The sequence below is a fragment of the Pinus tabuliformis genome, chromosome 2_1 (genome assembly GCF_031772625.1).
Source record: "Pinus tabuliformis cultivar Carrire ecotype Pingquan chromosome 2_1, CPIR1, whole genome shotgun sequence".
NCBI lineage: Eukaryota > Viridiplantae > Streptophyta > Pinopsida > Pinales > Pinaceae > Pinus > Pinus tabuliformis.
In genome coordinates this window covers 555475059-555502011 of record NC_142299.1, presented here as the reverse complement: position 1 = coordinate 555502011, position 26953 = coordinate 555475059, and positions in this window count along the sequence as shown.

The following is a 26953-nucleotide window of genomic DNA, read 5'->3' as shown; positions in this document are numbered from 1 at the left end:
TGTAGGAGGGGGTTGAATCCCCTCCCCCAGATGAGGAGGCCATTGGTTTACCAGAATCAAGCTAAAAATGAAGTCCTCACAAAATATTAGAGTTGGGTATGGAAAATCTACAAATGTTTTAGGGTTGTAACACATGTAAACCCTAAACCTAGATGATTAACATTACAGAGCATGATTTTATGGCATTTCCAACATATTAGTACTAACTCTTATGAGTTGATTTTATTAATTAATTAAACCCCCTTATTTTATTTCTATATATAACATTAATTATAGCATTCTGCCTAATAACAATTGTAGTATTTATATAACATCATTTAATACATTTCATACAACATTAATTATGAGAACTATTAAAATAAAATAATAATGAAAATAATATATTAGACAACTTGATTATAAAATTTTACGTAACAATAAATGCAAGGCAGAGAAAAATCCAAGACATAAGTTACCACTTATATTCTTGGGCCAATCCTCTTAAAGAAAAGAGTGCATTGGGTTAAGCGTTGAGCTCAAGATGACTTTTGGTTCAACTAGGACTAAAATTTTGCAAATTAGGAGTGACTGAAGCACCCATTTGAGGAAAACTAATACTTCTAGATAATGTAAGGCTCTAAATGTCCAATTGTTTGTTTTGGAGGAAATTGTATCCAAAATATCTCTCCCTTGAATAATTTTCAAGGAATTTTCTTTCAGGGTGACTTTGACATGCCAGATGGGTTTGAATGCTATGATGGGTGTTGAAGAAGAAGACTTGGGACTTGTTGGGATTTATTTTAGTACCAAAGGCTAGCATAATGTCATTCAAAATGTTCTTCAAGGCCAAGGCTTCTTGAATGAAGGGCTTGCCTATGAACATAGTGTCATTCACAAAGTGTTGGTGAGTTATTAGTGCAAACTGGTTGTTGAGACAAATGTCACATAGGACACTGTCAATCATAGAAGATCTCAAAAAACACTTCAGGCCTTTACCAAAAAGGGAAAAACAAAAATGGAGAGTGAGTCTTCTTGGCGGATAACTCGAGAGGCACTAAAGGTGGAGGAGGATCCATTGATAAGGATAGATAAGAAAGGGAAGGAAAATAAGGAAGCCACCCATTTAGCCGAATCATCAAAGAAACCAAAGGCTTTCAAAATTAAAAGAAGATAAGCCCATCTCAATTTGCAAATGCTTTTGAGAAATCCAATTTGATTACCATACATCATTTTATGAATTGTTTTATAGTGTGGATAATCTCATGGGCTACTATGATCCCATCTAGGATTTTAGAACCCTCAACATATCCCAACTACTCCTTGGAGGTGAGCAGAGGCAATAGGGGTTCAAGTTTATGGAGAATGATCTTCGAAATGAATTTTTACACCATGTTGAAAAGAATGATAGGTCTTAAGCTACTTAGGTCCATTACTCATGCTGATTTAGGAGAAAGAGTGAGGAAAGTGAAATTTAGAGTAGGGAAGATATAGCATATTCTTCATGATTCCTCCACTAAATCTAATACCTCCTCGCCCAAGAATTCCCAACTTGCTTGCAAAAAAACTAAGGTGAAGCCATGACTGCGAGGGACCTTAATTTTTGGGAGGCTCATCAATGCTTCCTTAAGCTCCTACAAGGTAATTTTCTTCATCTAAGTCACATTTTGGTCTTTAGTGACCAATATCGGAATGTGGGTGACTATTTTCTCCATGGCTTGTAATTTTTTAGGTTTTATTTTTTTTAAGGAGATTCTTATATAATGAAGTAAGTTCATTTTCAACATCCATGTGATGAGAGAGTCGTTTCCCATACTTACTCGTACGTTAGAAGATATGGTTATGATGCATGTGTTTTAGTGTTGATTTGTGCAAAAGCCAAGTGTTCTTCTCCACACCCCTGAGCCATGAGATCCTAGATTGTTTCCTCCATAAGGTCTCCTCTTGCTTCCATATTTCCCCTATTTTTTAAGAACCTCCCCTTCCTTCTTTGACAAATCTTCAGATCATCATTCAAGTGTCATATTTTGTTGGATGCATTCCATTTTAGTTTCCATATTTTATTTTCCTCGAAGATGTTACCAAATTCTTCGTGATTCCACTTTTTAATTAAACCTTTTAGAGTTTTTAACTTATGTTGAAATTTTAACATGGGAAAGAGGCTTCCATTATCCAAGTCCCACCATGACTCCTTGGATTTCACAAGAAAGGATGGATATGTTAACGAAAAATATCAAATATGAATGGTCAGTTTTTAGCAGCTTCTTTTAGGTCTTTTTCTAGCATTATTGGATAGTGGTCTTAGCCTGCACTAGGGAATATGGAAGCTTCAAAAAAGAGGTATTTTTCCAACAATCATGTTGATAAAATAAATATATCCACTTGACATGTTTTCTCGTGCTTGTCTCCTCTGTAGTTGTCCAAGTATAGATTCCATTTATCATTTCTATCTAATTTAATTACATGCCTAATTTCAACTTTGAAGGATTATGCTTCAATGCCTAATCTATGAACTCCCCCCTTTTTTCCTCTAGCCAGGTAATCATATTGAAGTCCCCTCCAACAATTAAGTTCTCATTCAAATGAATTTGTTGAATCTAAATGAGGTTGTTGACAAAATAAAGTTTATCCCCTCGCAGGTGCATCCCATTACTACCATTAGTAACCATATCTCTTTTGATCTGATCAATTGAAATTTTTGAGAGAGGATCCTAGGGGTTGCCAACCAGTCATGAAAAGTTACTTCCAAGGGGTTTAATAGGATTCTTAGACCATGTATTGTTCCATGAGAATCAAGATGATAATGTTAGGTTTTGCATTCTTCATTTTGTCTCTAGTTAGTCTTTATTTTTTGTCGCTTTTGAGACCCCTTATGTTGCACAAATTCACTTTCATTGAGAAGGAAGGAGGGATAGGGAAAAAAACCCTTGAAAGCAATGTAATATTATGTGAATTGGGTAGAAGATTCCTTGTCTATTGTATTAACTCTTATGTTTTTTTCCTCCCCCATCATTTATCTGCTTTGACTGGTTTTAGGGGGTCTCTTGAATTCGTAATCTTATGTGAATTGACTAGAAGATTCCTTAACTATTGTATTAACTCTTATGTTATTTTCTCCCCCATCATTTATCTCCTTTGATTGGTTATAGGGGGTCTCTCGAATGCCAAGAAAGAGAAGAAAGAGAACACTGATGAGGAGTCATGGGAGTCAACACTTTCTCCAAAAGGGTGAATTGAATCCTAGGATTTGATTGTTTGAGAAGAGCCATTTGCGCCTCAAAAATAGAATTGGTTCCTTGGCATTGTAGCTACTCTATTATCTTAGAGAGGGTTTTCTCCTCTACTTCCATTTCATCCAAGCCTTCTATCCTTACCTAAGAACTTGTCTCCATTATGATTTCTTGCAACATTGTCTTTGCATCATGCATTTCAGGCTCCATATCGGTTATGTCTTGCATAGTGTTATCTCGGTTTTTCTTTTTCTTTATAGAAGTGTCTTGCATGGGCTAGAGTTGTGGCTGCAAGGATTCTTGAAGTGAATTCAAATTTTGGATCTTGGTTATGCCTTGCATAATGTTATCTCGGTTTTTCGTTTTCCTTATAGAAGTGTCTTGCATGGGCTCGAGTTGTGGTTGTAAGGATTCCTGAGGTGAATTCAAATGCTGGATCTTGGTTATGTCTTGCATAATGTTATCCTAATTTTTCTTTTTGTTTATAGAAGTTTCTAGCATGGGATTGATTTGTGGTTGCAAGGATTCCTATGGTGAATTCAAATTTTGGATCTTGTTGTGTGGATCTTGCTCTACTAAAAAAAAAATCTTTGTCCGGGTTGAAATCAAGCATCCATAATCATATCAAGGGACTGGCATTGTCAAGAAAATAAAGGCCATTCTCAAAGACCCTTGAAGGAGCCCTCTAAATTAATGATAATGAGATGAAGAGACTCACATTGTCAAGAAAAAAAGGCCATTCTCAAAGACCCTCGAATGATCCTCTAAATTAATGAAGATCATCATAAGAAAACATTTGGCTCCAATATGAAAATCAACATGCAATTTGGGCTGCCATTCATCCTTGATTCATGCTTTTAGATCTCATTTTGGTGACCAAGCACTAATAAATTTGCAGATTAAAGTGTCTTATTGAATGATTTCTATGTGCTCCAAGATTATATTCGACTTGACCTCATATCTTCAGTTGGTTTTGAATGACTTTGACTTAACCTCATAGCTCGGGTTTTGAATGACTTTGACTTGACCTCATATGTGGGGTTTCCAATGAATTTAGGAATAAAGCGACTTGTATCTATTAGGGCATCGTAGAGACCTCCTTGTGATGAATTTCCAGGGAGGATTGATGAGGTGTTGTTGCAACCACCTTCTTCATAGACTTAGCATCTCCTAAGACCAAGGCTTAGAGAAAGATTAGAGTGAGATGTGGAGAATATGCAAGTTGTAAGGCATGTAAACCCTAAACCTAGCTAGTTAGAGTTCACTAGGATCTCCACCATCTTAGTCCTAACTCTTATTAGCTGATTTGATTAATTAATCAAACCCCCTTCTTTTCTTTGTATATACACAATTAATTATGGAATTGTACATAATCATAGTTATAGTATTAATTAATTAAACCCCTTTCTTTTTTTGTATATACCCCATTAATTATCACATTGTACCTAATCATAATTATAATACTTATATAGCATTATTTTATACAAAGTTGTAACATTTAAATAAATAAAAAGTAAAACCTCGAGAAGCTTCTATTTGCAAAACATATAGAATTATCTATATTTCATTCTCGTGGTTACCCAAAACCTAAAACCATTTTGTTTAGTTTGTTTCCATTAGCGATTGATAATATATTACAAAAGAATTTATAAATGTTGAATAGATAGCTCATTGAAGAAAATGAAAATGATATCGTATATATATATATATATATATATAGAATATGTAACTAGTCCAAAAGATGAGAACTATATACCACACTTATCAGTAAACCTACTCCCCATAGATTATTAGTCACATTTTTAAATTGTGATGACTTGTCACTGGATCCTTCCATCACGCAAACCAATAAGTCAAATATCCTCCATTACACTAGGTGACCAATTGATAAACCTACTCCCATGAATTATTAATAACATTTTTTCATGATTAAATTGTGAATATCCTCCCTCCTAGTAAAAATAGAATATCGGGCGTTCTGTGTCGATTCAGTGTTTTGGCCACGAATGCAACTACCTGTTATAATATAACTCATGTAACCATATAAAATAAAAATAGGTTTTATAAATAAAATAAAATAAAAATAGATTTTATAAATAATTAAAAGAACGGGAAGCAAACAGGCGTCCTTCATGGGGCCAACGTATGCCAACCAGTGGTATGCCTTTCAGCGCCTTTACAAATTCGGCGATCTTTTGTTGTTGTTGTTGTTATGGTAGGAAATATACTTTATAACACGGTGTGTTCAGTTGAAAATTTCAGAGAATTGTAAGTTGATTTCTAATTACGGGGCGGGGCATTCATGGCAGACGCAGAAAGCAGCAGGTGCGAGACGTTATTGGCATTCAAACAGGGTGGCAGCGGTCCAATTTGGGTCGATACACTTTCAAAACTTGTTTTGTCTAATGACCCTGACCGCTGAAATTCTATTAGAGTAATTTGTATTTTTTTGTTTGTTGCCGGAAAGACCACGCAAATTCTCACAATTACGGCTTTCTGCTAATTTTTTTGTCGCGCTGTCTTTCGCTAATATCTTCCTGTTTTTAACTGGTAATGCATATGCGAATTACCGTTTAGATTATCTGCTCGGTTATGCTTAAAATATCCATATCTCATCGGGTTTGGTAATTTCCTTATGGAGCTATACTGGTGTTAGGTCAGATGGATATTCGTTGCGGAAATATTGATAAGTGCCCATTCATTATCAACGCGGTATTCATAGGTTACTTATTCATTTTCAACGCGGTATGCATGGTGGGTTATTCATTATCAACGCGACACTGATAAGTAATTCATGTTGGGTATTTTTCTCTTTAAATGGGGAAAATACCAAAAAACCAAATATTCAAACAAACAGAGGTAATGCTCTGTTTTTACTTTGCTCCAGGATCTTTTATGCACAGACAACTAAAAAAAATTCACTCAGAGAACTAGAGTATTTCACCACCATAAAAGATTTCTATTCATTAAAACAAAAACTGATACATCCTCTTTTGCTGAGAGGGATTTACCACTGTAAAATTGTTTTCATATTCACTGCTGTGAAAAACAACTTACTGCTGTAACAAAAGTTTACATGAGCTTACTGCTGTAAAAACAAAACTTACATTCACTGGTGTGAAACACTTTTACATGCTGCTGTAAAAACAAAACTTACAGAGTTACAAAAACTCGCTCCACAATTATCTTTATGCACTTGCAAAACCACACATGGTTTTCCTTCACCTCTGTTCTTCAATGCCTCACAAAATTTACAAAATATATTTTTGCACTGCTGTGCTTACATCCTCTGGTTCTTCTTTTTGCTGCTGCAAAAAACCCGCAACATTCACTTCCCGTGTGCTATTCATAAAAACACAAGTCAACACAGTAATAAATTACATACACCTATCCCATACAGAATTTATGTGATAAGTACATACGCCCATTCCTTCTCATAAAAAAAACTTACGAACTCTATGTAAAACTTTAATATTTTACCTACCACTATGACATTTCATTAAGACGTATGGTCAACCAAAACTTAGATTTACTCCACGCAACATTTAATATTTGCCGCCGGGTGAATTTCAAACATTATGCAATTTGGTTTTGGGAAGCCATCGGGTCCACTCCATCGCATCGCAACTTTACTCATGTCAAAGACCTCGACCCTATGATATTGCCGATAGCGAAGTGCCGATGCAATATCGGCGATCGCTCATCGCAAACACAAGAGCTTCCTCATAACTCCTTCACTTTGACTTTGCCGATGCGATATCGGCGTTCGCTTATCGCAAACACAAGAGCTCCTTTATAATGCCTTCACTTCATTTTGCCGATATGCCGACTTGCCGATATGCGATATCGGCCATTTCACTTCGACTTTGCCGATACGCCCGGATTATTGTCCTTAGGCTGCCGCATGCCTCAGCTGTCGCACAGTTGAAATTATACTTTCAACACTCCCCTTTAATTTCAACTGTCGGGCATTCAATCATACCCAAACACTTCCTCAAAAATTCGAAGCTTTTCTGATCCAATGGCTTTGTCAGGATGTCTGCGACCTGTTCCTGAGTGCTGCAATGTTGCAAACTGATTTCTCCATTGCTTACCAATTCTCTGATATAATGAAACCTTGTATCGATGTGCTTCGTTCGTTTGTGAAACACTGAATTCTTTGACAATGCAATCGCTGAGCTATTGTCACAAAAGATGACTGTCGCTTTTGCCTGCTCTTGGCCTAAGCTTCTCAACATTCTTCTCATCCATACTGCCTGACAAGCTGCTGCTGTAGCTGCCACATATTCAGCCTCTGCTGTAGACAATGCTACAATGGACTGCTTCTTAGAAGCCCATGAAATGGCTCCTGAACCCATATTAAAAACATAACCGGAAGTGCTCTTCCGATCATCTACACTTCCAGCCCAATCGCTATCAGTGTAACCAATTAAATCTGAATGTTCTGAGGCATGATATAAAATACCAAACATTTTGGTGCCTTTGACATACCTCAAAATTCTCTTTGCTGCCTGCCAATGTGCCTCCTTTGGCCTCTCCATGAATCTGGAAATTAAACTAACAGCATACATTAAATCAGGCCTAGTTGCTGTTAAATACATAAGGCTGCCCACAATGCTTTTATACAAGCTAGGATCAAAGTCCTTGCTGCTGTCCTCTCTGCTGAGCTTTAATCCCATCACTGTGGGAGTGATGGCTGCCTTGCATTCTTCCATGTTAAATCTACCCAAAACTTGATTTACATATCTTGCTTGAGATATAAAAATTCCTTTTTCATTTTGATCTACTTCTATGCCTAAGAAGTATCTCAACAAACCCATGTCAGTCATTTCAAATTCATCCTTCATGACTGATTTAAAATTCTCAATAAGATAAATATCATTTCCAGTGAAAATAACATCATCTACATACAAGACAACAATTAAAATTTACCATCCTTTTCCTTGATGTAGACTGTGGGTTCTCCTTCACATTTGTCAAATTCATTATCCAATAGATATGCATCTATCCTGCTGTACCATGCTCTTGGCGCTTGCTTTAGCCCATAAAGAGCTTTCTTCAATTTGCACACATTGTGCTCTTCACCTTTCTTCTCATATCCGAGAGGCTGTTCAACATAAACCTCTTCCTTTAACACTCCATTTAGGAATGCTGACTTCATGTCCATTTGGTAGACTTTCCATTTGTTTTGTGCTGCTATGGACAGCACTGCTCTCACGGTTTCCATTCTTGCAACCGGTGCAAAAGTCTCCTCATAATCTCTTCCATACTGCTGCTTGTAGCCTTTAACAACCAGCCTTGCCTTGTGCCTTTCAATCTTGCCTTCAGCATTGCTTTTGGTCTTGTAGACCCATTTCACACCAATGACTTCTTTGCCTTTTGGTAGCTCAACCAAATCCCATGTTTTGTTTCTCTCTATGGCATTCATCTCCTCATCCATAGCTTCTATCCATTTCCTATCTTTGATTGCTTCCTCGAAATGAATAGGATCATCAACATGACAATACAAGGCAAATAAGGAATTCATTCCTTCTTCATAAATATCACTTAGATTTCTAAACTTCTTACCTCGTTCACTTGGTGTGCAAGTGCTTGAAGATGCACTTGAATTTCCTCCTTGTGGTGTGCTTGGAGAAGCACTTTCATTGATCCTCAATGGTGTACCTTGTTGTCCTTGTGTTGGCGCTGCTGTTTGGGGATTCATTTCAGACACCTCCTCTTCATCTTCATCATGAGACAAACAGTTCTTGACATTCACTGTTTTCTCTATGCTTCCATCCCAAGCTTCCTCTTCAATGAATTGAACATCCCTGCTGACAAAGAACTTCTTGGTAGATGGAATGTACAGCCTGTAGGCTTTGGATTCATCACTGTATCCAATGAAGATGCATTTCTCCCCTTTGCTGTCCAACTTCCTCCTTAGCTGATCTGGTATGTGTGCATAGGCCACACACCCAAAAACTCTCATGTGGGTGACTCCTTGCTTTCTCCCACTCCATGCCTCTTCTGGCACTTTGTTCATGACTGCTTTTGTAGGACACCTATTCAATATATAAACTGCACAATGTACAGCTTCGGCCCAATACTCATTCGGCAAATGCTTTGCCTTCAACATGCTCCTTGCCATATCCATGATGGTCCTGTTCTTCCTTTCAGCAACTCCATTTTGCTGTGGGGTGTACCGAGTTGTAAACTGTTTATGAATTCCATTTTCTCTACAGAATCTTAGGAATTCCTTGGAGATATACTCACCTCCTCTATCAGTTCTCAAAACTTTTATATGCAGCCCGCTTTGGTTCTCCACAAGTGCTTTGAAATTTTGGAATTTCTCAAACACTTCACTTTTGTTTTTAAGGAAATATATCCAAGTTTTTCTTGTACAATCATCAATGAATGTCAAGAAATATTGGCTGCCAGCTAATGATGGAGCTTGCATTGGTCCACACAAGTCTGAGTGGATAATCTCTAAGGGTGTCTTTGCCCTTATGCTTTTCCCTGATGGAAAACTTTCTCTGTGTTGTTTTCCCAATATGCAGCCTTCACATAGGCTGTCCGGTTTCTCTATCAATGGTAATCCTTTCACCATTCCTTTTCTGCTCAATAAGTTTAGACCTCCAAAATTGAGATGCCCAAATCTCAAGTGCCATAACCAATTCTCATCCTTTGGCACGCTTTGGAAAGCCTCTTGGGTGACTGCTGCCATTTCCCTTTTGTTCTTCATGTCAGTCCTGATCCGGAGAGGGAACATCCTGTTCCTTGTCATCTTCACTTCAGCAATGCATCTTTTGCTGGGTGGTATGTCCATGATGGTGCACACATCATTTTTAAATAAAACATTGTACCCCTTATGGACAAGCTGTCCAATACTCAAGAGATTACATCTCATTCCGGGGACATAGTATACATCTGCTATGGTTTTCCTTTCTCCTTGCTTTGAAAGTATTTTTATTTCTCCTTTTCCCATAACAGACACTTTACTATCAGTTCCTAGTGTGACTTCTGATTTCACATTTTTATCTAGAGCAGAAAAGAAGGCAATGTTTCCGGTCATATGGTTGCTGCAACCTGAGTCTAAAAACCATATGTCCTCACTATGTGTTTCAGCCATGTTACAAGCTAACAGGACATTTTCTTGACTGTTGTTTTCTCTTGTAACATTTGCATTTTGTCTGCTGTTCATATCATGTTGTTTCTTTCTACAATCACTAGCATAATGTCCATACTTTTTGCAATAATAGCATTGAACATTAGATTTATCATACCTTTGTCCTTGAGCATGATGTTGATCTCTTTGTTGACTGCTGCCTTGACCTTGGTTCTGATTTGGATTGCTGCCTCTTCCTTGTGCATTTGATGGGCTGTTCCTTCCACCTCTGTTCTGGCTTCTGCCTCTTCCTCTCTTGTTTCCTCTGCCTTGACCTCTGCCTCTTCCAAAGGACATCTGGGTCTTGAAGGCTTGCTCAAGAGATGAGTTTTCATTCCTACTCAACCTCTGTTCATGTGTTATCAGTGATGCGTGTAGCTCATCAACTGAATAGCTTGAGAGATCCTTTGTCTCTTCAATGGTGGTGACTATGGCATCAAACCTTGAGGGTAAGACCCTCAATATTTTCTCCACTATTCTTCTGTCTTCAATGGTTTCTCCATGAGTTCTCATTTGTGTGATTACACCAATCACATGAGTGAAGAATGAGTCAATGTTATCTGACTCCTTCATGTTCAGATTCTCAAAATCCTTCCTCAGCAATTGAAGTTTTGCTGTCTTCACTCTCTCCATGCCTTGATAGGCTGTCTTGAGGGTTTGCCATGCTTCATTGGCTGTCTTAGCTGCTGCTAACCTTGGAAACATACTCTGGTCTACTGCTAGATACAACAACACACGGGCTTTTGAGTCCTTCTTCCTATTGTTCTTCAGCAGATCCTTCTCTCCCTGAGTTAATGCATTGAACTCAGTTTCATCTGCTGGTTCTTCGAAGCCATCTTCAACTATTTCCCATAAGTCTTGGGAAGCAAGCAGGGCTGTCATAGTTATTGACCAGTAGTCATAGTTCTTCCCATTAAACTGTGGGAGCTGGGTGTTAAACAAACCCATACCAGTGCTTGTGCTAGCCATTCCTTGACTGTGTATGTTTAAAACAAATCACTGCTTCTTCAGCAACACAAAAAAAACTTTGAAATACCTTAATCCTTTGATGTCTGAGTCTTCTGTCTCCCTGAGAGGTTTTGCTGCAACAACAACCTTCTCCCTTCAGCTTCTTTGAATCTTCAAAGAGCCTGGACCAGCTCTGATACCACTGTTGGGTATTTTTCTCTTTAAATGGGGAAAATACCAAAAAACCAAATATTCAAACAAACAGAGGTAATGCTCTGTTTTTACTTTGCTCCAGGATCTTTTATGCACAGACAACTAAAAAAAATTCACTCAGAGAACTAGAGTATTTCACCACCATAAAAGATTTCTATTCATTAAAACAAAAACTGATACATCCTCTTTTGCTGAGAGGGATTTACAACTGTAAAATTGTTTTCATATTCACTGCTGTGAAAAACAACTTACTGCTGTAACAAAAGTTTACATGAGCTTACTGCTGTAAAAACAAAACTTACATTCACTGGTGTGAAACACTAGTTTACATGAGCTTACTGCTGTAAAAACAAAACTTACATTCACTGGTGTGAAACACTTTTACATGCTGCTGTAAAAACAAAACTTACAGAGTTACAAAAACTCGCTCCACAATTATCTTTATGCACTTGCAAAACCACACATGGTTTTCCTTCACCTCTGTTCTTCAATGCCTCACAAAATTTACAAAATATATTTTTGCACTGCTGTGCTTACATCCTCTGGTTCTTCTTTTTGCTGCTGCAAAAAACCCGCAACATTCACTTCCCGTGTGCTATATATAAAAACACAAGTCAACACAGTAATAAATTACATACACCTATCCCATACAGAATTTATGTGATAAGTACATACCCGCAACATTCACTACATACACCTATCCCATACAGAATTTATGTGATAAGTACATACCCGCAACATTCACTTCCCGTGTGCTATATATAAAAACACAAGTCAACACAGTAATAAATTACATACACCTATCCCATACAGAATTTATGTGATAAGTACATACGCCCATTCCTTCTCATAAAAAAAACTTACGAACTCTATGTAAAACTTTAATATTTTACCTACCACTATGACATTTCATTAAGACGTATGGTCAACCAAAACTTAGATTTACTCCACGCAACATTTAATATTTGCCGCCGGGTGAATTTCAAACATTATGCAATTTGGTTTTGGGAAGCCATCGGGTCCACTCCATCGCATCGCAACTTTACTCATGTCAAAGACCCCGACCCTATGATATTGCCGATAGCGAAGTGCCGATGCGATATCGGCGATCGCTCATCGCAAACACAAGAGCTTCCTCATAACTCCTTCACTTTGACTTTGCCGATGCGATATCGGCGTTCGCTTATCGCAAACACAAGAGCTCCTTTATAATGCCTTCACTTCATTTTGCCGATATGCCGACTTGCCGATATGCGTTATCGGCCATTTCACTTCGACTTTGCCGATACGCCCGGATTATTGTCCTTAGGCTGCCGCATGCCTCAGCTGTCGCACAGTTGAAATTATACTTTCAACAATTCAATCGCACGATATGCGGCCAGATATGCCAAAGTTGTCGGTCAATATGTTATCTTAGGCTCACGCGATAACTATCTCCTTGAATACGCGCCCAAATTTCTCGGCATCCGACCAATCTTTGCCGGATACGCTGGTTATTTTTGGCAATGACGGTTAGTTATGGCCAATACGCCGCTTATATATGGGGAACGCGGCTTATCTCCCCCAGGAAACTCGACCTATCATCCGTGTTATATGTGCAGGGGATAACTCGCGTATCCGGCATGATAAGTCGCATATCTGGCAGATATAAGTCGCATATCCGGCATTTCTCACCGCTCGCCCAGAAATGCCTCGCATAACCGCCTCAGATAGCCCGTAGTTCAGCGTCGGATAGACGGAATGAACTCGCGTATACGGCGTGCCGTCCAGAGGCAAATCGCATATCCGGGCTAAAGTGACTCGCGTATGATATGAATAACTCACTTATCATAACCGTTCAATATAATAGTCATGGTAATTCACGCGAATTATCTCGCGTTGCAGATAATGGCCATTGTAAGTCGAGCGAATTATCTCGCCGAAGATAACCACATCCTCTGAAAACCTTTCTGTGTCAACCCTTAACTTCTAAATATAGTCGGTATCGTTCTAAATATAGTCGGTATCGGTAGGGCACAGTATATAGATTTTCGTCAAACAGCTTCAGTAGTCCGTCTATCATTCCTTCTTTGCTACCAATTTCTCCGGCAGCATTTCTGTCGGTTCACATTATTTCCACAATAGATGATGTGTCTCCAGACTATACTTTGCGAACAGCCTTTCCAGGGCAGCCGGCACAGACGGTCTCGTAAAATCTCACGTGTGAACAAAGAACAGTGAAATTGCACCCGTTGCTTCTTCCACTGGGTTAAGGTCCGCACCCATTTCAGAATTGATCGAGGGTTTTGAATAGAAGACGCGGATAAGAACAGGCAAAGCTCGCGGACCCTTGCTAGACGTCTCGGGTTCTTCAAAGCTCTGAGTTTATCTGCACTCACTTCTTGAATATCCTCAATTATTTGGCGCACTTTTCTCGGCTCTTCAACGGGTTCAGGTGTCGGGTTTCCTGAAAAGTGCTGTGAAGAACATCGAGAGTTTCAGGTGTCAGATTTCCTGCAAAGTGCTGTGAAGGACCTCGATCGAGAGTCGCTGGACATACATTGTTTCCATCGTCAGACCATTTTTGAATGGAAGCTCATTCCTTGTGAGATCACCGGATCTCTCATCATCACTGGATCCAAAGATATTAATAAAATAGGGTACTATAATATCATGGTTAACAGAATATATATGTGTTTTTTTTTCGGACTCCGTTCATTGACATTTAAACAAAGAATTCCATATCGAGTTGTGAATACGTTTATTATATGTTGCGTTGGAGATGGCTGGAATAGGATGACTTGCGCCTTCTAATCAATGTCCTCAGTTGCACATTATTACACATATTGCCCTCTTTGCCAGAGGCACAGGGTTCGATTCCCTGCATCTCATCTTCAAATTCTCTAGATATCTAGGGTTTTGATATCTCTGTTTTATGTGCGCTGTTTGGTTGCTTTAGAATGTAGGCAGTTTTGTGACCCTTTTCAAATTTCGGTTTTGGTTTTCCTACTTGTAATCTCGCTTTTATGAATTCAAATTTTATATATATATATATATTTTAATAAATTAATAATAATAAAAATATAATTATACTTTATATTTTTATATGATAATAAGTTAGTTAATAATAATAATAATACAATTGTAGTTTATATTTTTATATAATAATAAAGTGGTTATTGCACATTTTATATAATAATAAACTAGCTATTGCATGAGATGTTGCAATAAAAATGCTTTAAGGCAATAACATATAACACTAATTAATGTTTCTTTGAGAATTGTTGAAACAAAAAAAATATCAAGAAAAGGCAATGACCCTACTACAGTGAAATCTTATTTCAACATGGCTGTGATTATGCCAACATGAATGTCTTATAAATAAAGAAATAGCTCGTGATTTGTTACCTTCAAAATTAGAGGTTGTTTTGGTACAATTCCTCCATATTTCTTCTCGATCACTTCTTATTGAGTCACCTCTATATTATTTCCTTCATGATCCTTAATACTATTCAAAAGATCTTGTTGTTCTTTACCACTAATCTCCTTTGTGTATGCCATGTTCTTCTTTTTATAAAGCCAATTTTTTGAAAGAATGTTCAAATTATCAATTTCAATTTAATATGCTTGTCACTTTAAGACTATGAAAAATCATTCTAATAAGATTATCATGAGTTTTGTTTTAGCTTTAAATTTGCAAATGCAATAAATGCATGAAAATAGTTACATATTATCGTCATACATGGAATTAGATTGAGTCATCCAGGCACTACAATTCCATTGAAGTTTTTAGCATGAGGATAGGTAGAGACAAGAGAGTAACAAGACTCACAATACTCTGTCAGTGTGACTCGACTGGTGTTTATTTGGACATAATAGTAGGTAGTAATTGCAGATAGCAGGAAGCTAACGTAGAGTTAATTGGGGTGCAAAAAAATTAACTCAAAGTATCACTCGGAATAACCTTTTGTTGTAACATTTTCTAGTAGCTTCATCAACCTTTTAGGAGTTGGATCCTTTGTTGGCCGAAGGCTTTGAGGCTCGCAAGGTGTTGAGCAAGCTTAAAGAGACATGCTCATAAGTAATGCACGCCACATATTTGTATTTTGTCTTCGAACTTAGAATAGTGATTTAAGGGGAAGAAATAAAAGAGCTTATAATTGCAGTGTTTAATAAGGAGGACAAGGAAGGTATACATTAGGATTGGCTTTCGATTCGAATATCATTATCCCACCCATTCATCAAGGAACATCTATCTACTGATCCCAAGGCACCATTGGCAAGCCTCGAGCACACCCAACTTGGCCCACAAACATAGTTGGAACATATAGTCTAACAGTAAAAACTCTGCCCATCTAGGTAGTGAGGAAGAGACGTAGTAAAAGAGGATCCTATCCACAATAAGAAATGGAAAAAAAATGGGAATTTCTTGCTATACTCTCTGGGTGAAAGGTGGATCTTATTCTTACTATACTCTTTGGGGGATAGGTGGACCCTATTCTACTAGAAGAGTAGCTTATGATACAAGTGCTTAAGACACCAGACATCTAAGTTTTCTACCTTTAATTTTCCATGGTCTGCTACAGAAGGAAATATGGAAACTTGTTCTGAAGGCCATTGTTTTCTATCTGATAGGTTTGGAGGGGTGCAACCATGTGAGTGCTTTGTTCAATTTGTATATGTGTTGGCTTTCCCGCACTGGATGGACTCAGCAAGTGGACTTCTCTATTGGACTTCACCAGTGAGTGATTTGATCATAATTTAGAAGTATTGAAAAAAACAGAATATGTACTGCTTCTTTTCGTGCTCGAATAAAGACATCTAATATATCTCTATGTACTCCCCATTAAAGTTACCATTTCCTAAATCCTGCAATGTCTCTTCTACATTATGGTGGTCATTATATATACTGCTTGAACCATAAATATTTCCAATCGGTGCACTTTCCTATTCCTTATGCTTAGGTTTTTCATGCTTGAAGCCATTGAATTTACCTCTTCCTCTGCCCTTTACTACTTTGTGCAGCTTACAACCAGCCATCTCTTTCATTGGGGACACTAAATTGCCTTTCGTAGAAGTAGGGAATGATCTAGAGGATTTTGTCTACCGTCGCATGGCATTCTATCTAGTTCTGAGAAAGAAAAGGGAAAAGTGATCCATATATCAGATTAACCATCTTGCAACAAGCAAAAGAGTCTTTAATATATATACCCCACCCACCACTCAAACTAATTTTATGGATTGTCATGTCTATTTCTCTTCAATTTGAAAATGAATGAGAGGGAACTTATTCAAAGGAAGAGGTATAATGAATAAAATTTTAAAAATAAACATTATTTTGGAATCTAACAATGTTTCTTGATACTTGCCTTTTGTATCCTCAATGAATTGCGGAGATTTATAAAAATTGAGACACAAAATGTACCCAAGTTATATAATGCATAGAGTCAATTCCTTAATAAATCAGTGAGATTTACAAAAATTGTGACACAAAAATATACCCAAGTTATATAATGCACGGAGTCAATCGAACATAATCATTCTGATAGGCCCATGGTTTACTATGCATTTTGAAAATTCAAGAGATGTGTATGAAATTAAGAGATGGGCACTAAATTGGCTGATTTATCATTATATGCAAAACTTAAATACACAATCAAGAGCTACAAGTGAAACCCACGTTAAAAAGGTTTTGTAAACATAACTATGCAGTATCGCGCTTAAAATCAGGTCCTAGTTTAAATGGATTTGTCAATCTCAAGCCACTATATTTCTACGACCTCAAACGCTATGTTAGACAGGTATTTTTGGATCTGGTGTATTCGAATTAGGGAAAAATACCCAAGTTTAGATTAAGATAAAGTCATGCAAACATTACTTTTCTATGCCTCAATTTCTTGGGGGCCTTGGTTATGAGATTCGTTAAACCAACACATCCATAAAACTTGGTTAAGAAAATAATTGCATTCTCTTGCGACTTTGTTGTCCTTATCTAGTGAAGGCAAGGTCGAAGAACACATAATTCATTGCAACCCTTTCTCAAGACTCAACAACCGTTGCACCTAATCATCATTGTTATATGAATATATGACAAAAGAAAACAATCACAAACAACAATACTAGATATATTATACTTCCAAATTTCAATCACTTTCTCATACCATGGAGAAACCATTGACAAATGAAAAGAAATATGAATATTAACTTGCACATATACGAGAGGGAATAACTGGGAGTATGCATATCTCTCAATAAGAAAAAATTCATGCAAGTTTTCTTGCAATGTAATATTTGATGTGCTAGGGTTCCAATTTTCAACTACATGATTGACAGGTGACTCAAATGGTGTTTATTTGGACATAATAGTAGGTAGTAATTGTAGATAGCAGGAAGCTAACATAGAGCTAATTGGGGTGCAAAAAAATTAACTCAAAGTATCACTCAGAATAACCTTTTGTTGTAACATTTTCCAATAGCTTCATCAACCTTTTAGGAGTTGGATACTTTGTTGGGTCAAGGCTTCGAGGCTCGCAAGGTGTTGAGAAAGCTTAAAACGACATGCTCATAAGTCATGCACACCACATATTTGTATTTTGTCTTCGAACTTAGAATAGTGATTTGAGGGGAAGAAATAAAAGAGATTATAATTGCAATGTTTAATAAGGAGGACAAGGAAGGTATACATTAGGATTGGCTTTCGATTCGAATATCATTATCCCACCCATTCATCAAGGCACATCTATCCATTGATCCCAAGGCACCATTGGCAAGCCTCGAGCACACCCAACTTGGCCCACAAACACAGATGGAACATATAGTCTAACAGTAAAAACTTTGTCCATCTAGGTAGTGAGGAAGAGATGTAGTAAAAGAGGATCCTATCCACAACAAGAAATGAAAAAATAAATGGAAATTTCTTGCTATACTCTCCGGGTGAAAGGTGGACCTTATTCTTACTATACTCTTTGGAGATAGGTGGACCTTATTCTACCAGAAGAGTAGCTTATGATACAAGTGCTAAAGCCACCAAACATCTAAGTTTTCTACCTTTAATTTACCATCGTCTACTATAGAAGGAAATATGGAAACTTGTTCTCAAGACCATTGTTTTCTGTCCGATAGGTTTGGAGGGGCACAACCATGTGTGTGCTTTGTTCAATTTGTATATGAGTTGGCTTTCCCGCACTGGATGGACTCAGCCGTTGGACTTCTCTATTGGACTTCACCAGCGAGTGATTTGATCATAATTTAGAAGTATTGAAAAAAAGAATATATACTGCTTCTTTTCCTTCTTGAATAGAGACATCTAATATATCTCTACGTACTCCCCATTAAAGTTACCATTTCCTAAATCCTGTAACATCTCTTTTACACTATGGTGGTCATTATATCTACTGCTTGAACCATAACAATTTCCAATCGACGCACTTTCCTATAATTTATGCCTAGGTTTTTGATGCTTGAAGCCTTTGAATTTGCCTCTTCCGCTACCCTTCACTGCTTTGTGCTACTCACAGCCAGCCATCCCTTTCATTGGTAACATAAATTTAGGATTTGGGGACACTTAATTGCCTTTCGTAGAGGTAGGGAATGATCTAGAGGATGTTGTCTACCGTCGCATGGCATTATGTTTAGTTCTAAGAAAGAAAAAGGCCAAGTGATCCATATATCAGATTAACCATCTTGCAAGAAGCATCAGATAAAAAGAGTCTTCAATATATATACACCACCCACCACTCAAACTACTTTTATGGATTGTCATGTCTACTTCTCTTCGATTTACGAATGAATGAGAGGGAACTTATTCGAAGGAAGAGGTATAATGAATAACATTTTAAAAATAAACATTATTTTGCAATCTAACAATGTTTCTTGATAATTGCCTTTTGTATCCTCAATGAATTGGTGAGATTTATAAAAATTGAGACACAAAATGTACCCAAGTTATATAATGTAGCGAGTAAATTCCTTAATAAATCATTGAGATTTATAAAAATTGTGACACAAAAATATACCCAAGTTATATAATGCAGGGAGTCAATTGAACATAATCATTCTGATAGGCCCATGGTTTACTATGCATTTTGGAAATTCAAGAGATGTGTATGAAATTAAGGGATTGGCACTAAATTGGTTGATTTATCATTATATGCAAAACATAAATACACAATCAAGAGGTACAAGTGAAACCCATGTTAAAAAGGTTTTGTAAACATAACTATGTAGTATCGCGCTTAAAATCAGGTCCTAGTTTAAGTGGATTTGTCAATCTCAAGCCGCTATATTTCTACGACCTCAAACTCCATGTTAGACAGGTATTTTTGGATCTGGTGTATTCGAATTAGGGAAAAATACCCTAGTTTACATTAAGATAAATTCATGCAAACATTACTTTTGCACGCCTCAATTGGTTGGGGGCCTTGGTTATGAGATTCGTTAAACCAACACGCCCATAAAACTTGGTTAAGAAAATAATGACATTCTCTTGCAACTTTGTTGTCCTTATCTATTGATTGCAAGGTCAGAGAACACATAATTCACTGCAACCCTTTCTCAAGACTCGACAACAATTTCACCTAATCCTCATTATTATATGAATATATGACAAAAGAAAACAAGCACAGACAACAATACTAGATATATTATAGTTCCAAATTTCAATCACTTTCTCATAACATGGAGAAAATGTTGACAAATGAAAATAAATATGAAAATTAACTTACACATATACGAGAAGGCATAACTGGGAGTATGCATATCTCTCAATAAACAACAAGTCATGCAAATTTTCTTGCAATATAATATTAAATGCCCTGGGATTTCAATTTTCAACTACGTGATTGACAGGTTCGTGGGGCCAAGTAACCCTCAATTAGCATGACATTGTTCGACCCAAAAAAATACATTCAGATGCATATCGGTGGATGCCACCACCACTTCTCCTCGGGCATGTTCCCTTATTATGGCAAGGAAAAAAATTTGATGGTCCCACCTTCATGTCCATTTTGTCACATTTCTTTTCCACAAGCATCCTTCCAATTGTTTTTTAACTCTACTACTTCGAATGGTTTATTTATTTGGTGTTTTTTGTTTGATTTAATTTTATGTTAATTTTTAATAAATATTATTGCATATTATGAGTGGTTATTTTGTAATTATCAATAATTATTAATGATTAGGTTCATGTTAGTAATTTAACTTTTATTAATACTCTTTTAGTGATGTAAATAGTAATGTAAATGAACTAAAGGTTAAAATTTATTTTGAGAAAACAAGTATGTTGTTTTTTTCCTTTTAATTAAATTGATTGTTTAAAAAATGCCATATTAATGTGTGTCATATGAATATGGGTTATGGATTTTTGGGCATGTGGTATTAGCAAACCATTGTAATGACACATAGCATTGCAACCTACTCTATTTACATGTTAAAGTTATCATTTCATATGATACTTATTTGTACAATATTTTTTAATTAATCAATTTAATTAAAAAATTCAAAAGAGCATAGCTATTTTGTAGAATCTCATTTTTTGATTAATGAATATTACTAAGAATATTATGTTAAAACCATACTATCTACCTAGTAATTATTAATGATTAAATTGAAACTTAGGAAGCCACATTTCAAAATAAACATGAGTATAGATAATATAACCATTTCTATTGAGAAATATTAATTTGTTATAGAAATAACCTTTTTATTTCAAAATTTAATAGATATTGGATTTTTTTCTCATTAGTTTGATTCATGGATTTTTATTTTTATTTTTTTAATTTAAAATTTAGATAGAATTTGTAAAGAGGGTAAATATAAAATCTAAACTAACTTGAACTTTCCATAAAAATCTCGAAGATGAATTGATTTCTATATTTCAAAATATGTTTAAATAAGAAAAACGTGGGTTGAAGGATGCACATTCATGACTTTAACTTTCCATAAAACTTTCAAAGATGAATTGATTTATATATTTCAAAATATGTTTAAATAAGAAAAAAATGGGTTAAAAGACCCACATTCATAACTCTGCTAAATCAAACTTTTCAGAACTTTTTTAATGATAAATTGATTTATATATTTCAGAATATACTTAAATAATAAAGAAATAGAAATCTCAAGTTAAGAATCTAAGGAGAAAAGAAAACTAAAAAAATTAAACTAATAGATATTGGATTTTTTTCCTTATTGATTTGATTCATGCACATTTATTTTTATTTATATTTTTTTAATTTAAAATTTAAGTAGATTTTTTAAAGATGGTAAATGTAAATTCTAAATTACCTTGAACTTTTTTTTCAAAAATAAATTGATTTATATATTCCAAAATATATTTAAATAAGAAAAAAATGCTCACATTCATGAAGATCACATAATCAAAAAATTAACATAACAACTTAATGATAGTAAGAAAGCTTTTAAAAGTAGCATAATTTGGATGATGTTTTCATCACTCAATTATGTATAATCATCTAAAGAAGAAGTTGTATCATCTTCTTTATCATCATCCGAAGTCCATGAAGAAGCCAGGCATCTCTTACACTTATCCCTGCACCATAAGTTGTTGTGAATTCAGTGGCTTGTCAAAAAGATTTGTTCAAACCCAAAAGCTCCTTTAAAAGGATCTTCTCATGAGCATATTCAGAGCATATTGGTAGAGGTTCTGCTATTGAAGGAAGGCATACAATCGAGAATTTTAATACGAAATGACAGACATTCAAGTCATGAAACCAAAACATTATAAATTCAATGGCTTGTCCAAAAGATTCGTTCAAACCCAAAAGCTGCTTAGGCTTTGCTCATGGGCATATTCTGAGCATACTGGTAGAGTTTTTGTTATTGAAGGAAGGCATACAATCAATAATGTTAACATGAAATGACAGACATTCAAGTCATGAAACCAAAACACAAAATTTAAATATGCATATGAAAATTTTCAAAGCATGCGCGTAACGAGAGTGAGTTTTGATATTTTTAATTCCATAACAAGAAATCCATGTGACTAAAAAGAGTCACAAAACTCTTGATAATTGTAAACATTGGCCCATTAATGTTACAACTTGGAAAATAAAAAAATACATTTGCAGACCAATAAGACACATATACTGATATTTCTATTTTCTGAAATTTGGTAAACCTTATTTCCATTTTGAAACATTTTATGTTTCTGTGTCAAGATAACTCATATCTCAGTACTCGCAGAAATAATAGCTTGCATAAATTAATATCAAGTGTAATGCACCAAAAAAAATCTCAAGTTAATGTCGAGCATAATGCATCAACAAAAATATCTCAAGTCTTTCAATCCAACACAAAACATTTGAATTTATGAAAGAAAAACATTTGTCAATAAAAGGTCGAATGAGACCTTGAGAAAAAACTACCCACAAACGTCTTTAGAAAAGTTAACAAAGCTATCCAAAAGAATAGAGTCCAACAATGCTTCATTCAGTAGGGAAGGTTGGGCAGTTCAAAAAATTAGTTATAATAATATTTTTAATTCAACCGTGAAAGTAGTTATGATAATATTTTTAATTTAATGGTTGCAAATATTTCAATCGTCTAACATCAAATAAATTGGAGCATAAGGAGACAACTAAGAATCTAGGGGATTTCTTCCCAGAGGGAACGACTTACACCGTAATAATATAAAGCACATATTTTTAATAGACCTAGGCGACTGGAAATAACATATATGTAAGTATATATAACTAGAAGATAGAGTGGGCACAGGGGAGGCTTTTCCTATGAATCTAATGGCCTAGCAGATAAGCTTTGCTCCAATGATATGCTCCCACTTTTATTTTTTATTTTTATTTAAATTTTTGATGTAGTATGGAGGAGTCAATTCTTAATCAATGATCTTGGCCATACAATTCCTATCTTATCTCTAATATGGATAGTGGTCCAATTTATATCTTAAAACCCTTAAACTTGAGATAAAATAATCTAGCTTCTGATACCATGTTTTGGGCGACTATTTGAAACCCTTAAACATGAGATAAAATAATCCAGCTTCTGATAGCATGTTTTGTGTGACTATTTGATACCATATAGATTTTTCATGCAAGAATTACTTATGTTTTTCAACATAGATAAACAATTGTGTCAAATATATCTCCTCTTCCAAAGTAACCATATTAGAATGATGTCTTCACATTCCAATGGGGGCTTCACTCAATGAACCTTTAGCATATCACATGTGTTCGAGACATACTAAACAATACCCCTAATTTGACTACATATTGGAAAATACCTCTAAAGGTCACATTATTTAACTGCCTACCAATACAAACCCAATACACCTTCCCAATTTTAAAAGTCCCTACTTTCACTAGATATTGTAGGTATCCATTTTTCAATAACATTTTTTATACCCCTTTATAATTTTTCATTAACTTTGAGCTCCATTTTTTATACATGCTAATAAAAAACTCTTTACCCTACATATCCCCCAATATATTGTGTCATTTTTTCCTCAATAAATATCCCCCAATATGAACCCACGTGCTATGGTATTTCTCCCATAGTGAAGTCCCTGTGCACATTCCCCTATCCTATTTTTACCTATAATAAGAACTTGATAATTATTGAACTTGATAAATGCTATTTTTTTTAGCTATTGAAAATATCTCACTCTAAGTGTGTTTTGACAACTTCAAAATATTATTTCACAACCAATATTAGCACCTTGTACTTCTTAAGGATGCTATTGAATTTATCTTTTCCTTGAACACTTATCTTTTCCTAGAACACATTGTTGCATCTAGGGGTTCATCCATTAAGAAACCATACTTTGATATTATTCTTAGTATAAAAATAAGTCATCTCCTTACACATGCTAAATTTTAGTAGTCCTTGATTTTCATTTTTTTTTTAAGCTATACGCTCATTTTTGCAAGTGAAAAAATGAAATATACACTTGAAATTGGATAAACTATAATTGTATACATCTATTGCCCTTTTTTCCCAAGTTCACTTTCTCAAAGGCTATGGTGGAATTCCAAATTCCTCTTCTAAAACTTTGTATACCTCCTCATTTGTACAATCATGAAACTTTGGTTTATTATCTTGTTCAAATTTTCTAATATTTTGTGGTTTCTAAACATCTAAATAACTTAACTTCTTCTCACTGTGTTCTAGAACTATGCATCTATGGGATAACTATGGGAAAATAATTTAGTTTTCTTAAAACGATATTCTTATACTTAGTGTTGTTATTTACACAATCCAAAATCTTGTATGCTTTCACACCAACCACATAATTAATGAAGATACATTTAACTAACTTATTTATCTTGAGGAACATGACTATAAACCTTTCAAATAACATGTGAATATACTAAATCACATGACTATAAACCATTCAACTAAAATGGGAATATATGCTAAATCAGTGACCTTTTTTTAATTAAAACAAATATGGCTTTATTTTAGTTAATACACTAATAGGGGTGTTTTCCTAAAAATCTAGTGTAAAATCCTAATTCAAGTAGGTAACATACAATAGAAATGGGTTTTAGCTAAAATTTCAACCTCCACATAAAAGTGATATTCATGAATTTCTTTTAATTAAAACAATGGTTTTATTTTAGTTAATACCTAATAGGGATGTTTTCCTATGATGCTAGTGTAAAGGCCTTATTCAAGTAGGTAACATACAACAAAAATGGTTTTTACCTAAAATTTCAACCTCCACATAAAATTCCTATGCAAGTCTTTTCATTCCCCTATACTATTCCTAAATCAAAATTTATTCCCACATATAATAATAACTTGATAGATGTACAAAAGTTATCCCCACATATAATAAGAAGAACTTGATAGATGTTATTTTTGTAGCACCGAAAATTTGTTTTGACAGCTTGAGAATATTCTTTCACAACCAATATCACATTCAATATATTTTCCAAGTGAAATGTGTTTTGACAACTTCAAAATATTCTTTCACAACGAGTATCACCTTGTACTTTTCAGAGATGCTATTAAATTTTGCTTTTCCTTGAACACCAATTTGCATCCATGTGTTTATCCATTAAGCTACCATACAAATAATTCTTAGTAAAAAATGCAGCCATATCATTATACATGACCAATTCTAGCACTCCTTGATTTTCACATTCTTTTATAGTTCTAGGCTCATCCAATTTGTAAGTGGAAAAACTTGAAATGGGATAAAATATAACTGTATATTTCTAGTGGCCTTTTTTTCCAAGTTCACCTTCTCAAAGGCTAACATGTAGTTCCAAGTTATGAAACTTTGGTTCATTATCTCATTTAATTTTTCTGATATTTATTGGTTGGTAAACAACTAAACAACTATCTTCTTCTCACCCTATTCTAGATATATGCAACTATGGGAGAATAATTTAGTTTTGTTAAAACAACATTCTTATACTTAACTTTTTAATCTACATGATCCCAAATCGTGTATGCTTTCACACCAACCACATAATTTATGAAGATACATTTCACTACCTTCTTATCCAACTTCAGAAACTTATCCTTGGGCACATGATCATAAACCTTGCAATTAAAATGTAAATATGGTAAATGAATCACTTTATTTTAATAAAAAAAGATGCATTTCTTTTAGCTAAGACCCTAATATGGGTGTTTTCCTAAAGAGCTAGCGTAAAAAACTTATTAAGTAGATAACATACAGTAGAAATGTCTTATACCTAAAACTTCTACTGTAACTTGGAGCCTCTAATAATTTTCTAAAACCTCCCTACCAAAGTCTTATTCATGTCTTCTCATTAGCCTATCTTATTTCTAAAACAAAAGTTTTTCCTACATATAATAAGAACTTCATAGATGTGATTTAGTAGGAGAGTGTGTTTTGACAACTTCAAAATATTCTTTTACAACCAATATCATCTTGTATCGTTAAAAAATTCTATTGATTTATCTTTTCATTGAGCACCCATTTGCATCCAACCGAAATGTGTTTTCACAACTTCAAAATATTATTTCACAACCAATATCACCTTGTACTTTCAAAGATTCTATTGAATTTGGATTTTATTTAAACACCCATTTGAGTCATGGTGGTATCCATTAAGCAATGATATATCATTCTTAGTAGAAAATGAAACCATCTCCTTATACATGCTCAATTCTACTATTCCTTGATTTTCATATTATTTTATAGTTATATGATCATTTTTGAAATTGAAAAAATGAAATATACAATTGGAGTTGGATAAAATATAATTGTATATGTCTAGTGTCTTTTTTATCCAAGCTCATCTTCTCAAAGGCTAGGATGCAATTCCAAGTTCCTCTTCTAATTTTTTTATACCTCCTCATTAATACCATCATGAAACTTCCTTCTCAAAGGGTAAGATGGAGTTCCAAGTTCCTCTTCTAAATTTTTTTATACCTCCTTATTAATACCATCATGAAACTTTGGTTCATTATTTGGTTCAAATTTTCTAATCTTTGGTCATTGCTAAAAATCTCA